We start from the raw sequence: 2,233 nt of genomic DNA, 5'->3' as shown, positions 1-2,233 counted from the left end.
GCCGGGCCGGGAGGGCCTCGCCTGGGCCCGGGCGGGCCGGCGGCGCGGAGGCGGCGAAGTGGGCACCACGGGGACACGTGGCGCGCCCTTATTGGACGAGGGCTGCGGCGGCGAAATGTCCGGCCGGAACGGACATTGTCCGGCGGCTGGAGGGGAATTTTTTTAGGGTTTGGAAGAGGAGATCCGGGATTTCGGAGGAGGGGCTATTTATAGGCATAGGAGGAGTTAGGAGAGTCCAAATGAGGTGCGGTTTTCGGCCACGCGATCGTGATCGAACGCTCTAGATGATGAAGAGGGTTTTGGTGGGGTTTGGGCCAGTTTGGAAGGGTGTTGGGCTGCAACACACACGAGGCCTTCTCGGTCCCTAGGTTAACCGTTGGAGCATCAAATGAAGTCCAAATGGTACGGAACTCGACAGGCGGTCTACCAGTAGTAAACCCAGGCCGCTTGGCAAGTCTCGGTCCAATCCGGAAATGTTTAACCCCCACACACGAAAAGAAGGTAGAAAGGACCACCGGAGGAGATAGGAGCACCGGAATGCAAAACGGACAACGGGGAAAATGCTCGGATGCATGAAACGAACACGTATGCAAATGCAATGCACATGATGACATGATATGAGATGCATGACAATGACAACAACACACGGAGACAAAAACCCGAACCCGAGGAAATAACATAACTTAGCGCCGGAAACGGCAAGATTTGGAGTACATATAAGGTAAATTACATCCGGGGTGTTACAACACTCCACCACTACAAAAGGAGCTCGTCCCGAGATCTAGGACTGGAAGAACGCCGGGTACTCAGAACGGAGGTGATCCTCGCGTTCCCAGGTGGCTTCACGGTTGGAATGGTGTGACCACTTGACTTTGAGGAATTTGATTGACTTGTTGCGAGTCTTGCGTTCAGTCTCTTCAAGAATAGCAACGGGGTGCTCACGATAAGAGAGATATTCTTGGAGATCAATGTCTTCGAAGTTGACGGTGGGGTCAGGAGTCTTGAAGCACTTGCGGAGCTGAGAGACATGGAACACGTCATGCACATTTGCAAAGTTTGAAGGAAGCTTGAGTTGATAGGCGAGATCGCCTCTCTTGCTGACGATTTTGAAAGGAGCCACGTATCTAGGGGCAAGCTTCCCTTTGATACCGAGGCGACGAGTACCTTTCATTCGAGAGACGCGGAGGTACACATGGTCTCCGATCTCGAAAGCCAAATCACGGTGCTTACTATCATAGTAGCTCTTCTGGCGCGATTGCGCTGCTTTGAGGTTATCTCGAATGACCTTGCACATTTCCTCTGCCTCTGTGATCAAGTCATTTCCAAGAAGTTGACGTTCACCGGTTTCTGACCAGTTAAGAGGAGTACAACACTTCCTGCCATACAGAATTTCGAATGGGGCCTTGCCCGAACTTGCTTGAAAACTGTTGTTGTAGGAGGATTCGGCATATGGAAGACAATCTTCCCACTTCATACCGAAGGAGATAATGCAAGCCCTGAGCATATCTTCAAGAATCTGATTGACACGCTCGACTTGACCGCTAGTTTGAGGATGGAAAGCTATGCTGAAGCGGATGTTGGTGCCCATGGCCTTCTGAAAAGAATCCCAAAACTTGGAGGTAAAGATGCTGCCACAATCTTAAGAGATCACCTGTGGAATACCGTGCAGTGAGACAATCCAAGAGGTATAGGGCTCTGCCAATTGAGCTGCAGTGATAGACTCTTCGATAGGCAGAAAGTGAGCCACTTTAGTGAGTTTGTCGATGACAACGAATATAGCATCATTGCCACGCTTGGACTTTGGAAACCTAGTCACGAAGTCCATCTCAATGTGGTCAAACTTCCATTCTGGAATGGCAAGAGGTTGGAGGAGACCAACTGGCCTTTGGTGTTCTGCCTTCACTCTTCTGCAGACATCACATTCATTCACGAACTGAGCAATCTCTCGCTTCATTCGAGTCCACCAATAAGCCTGCTTGAGGTCCTGATACATCTTCGTACTCCCAGGGTGGATGGAGAGGAGTGAATTGTGAGCCTCATTCATGATAACTTTACTAAGGTCACCTTTGGGCACAACAATACGATCCTCGAAGAAGAGAGTATCCTTGTCATCAAGGCGGTAGCACTTGTACTTGGGTTGACTCTTGGCAATCCCAATCTTCACCTTCTTCACCATAGCATCAAGAAGTTGAGCCTCACGAATCTGATCTTCCAAAGTAGGAGAGACTTGAAG

Source organism: Triticum aestivum, chromosome 3A, assembly GCF_018294505.1.
Source record: "Triticum aestivum cultivar Chinese Spring chromosome 3A, IWGSC CS RefSeq v2.1, whole genome shotgun sequence".
NCBI lineage: Eukaryota > Viridiplantae > Streptophyta > Magnoliopsida > Poales > Poaceae > Triticum > Triticum aestivum.
The sequence above is the reverse complement of the archived record's forward strand: the minus strand, read 5'-3'. Positions refer to the sequence as shown.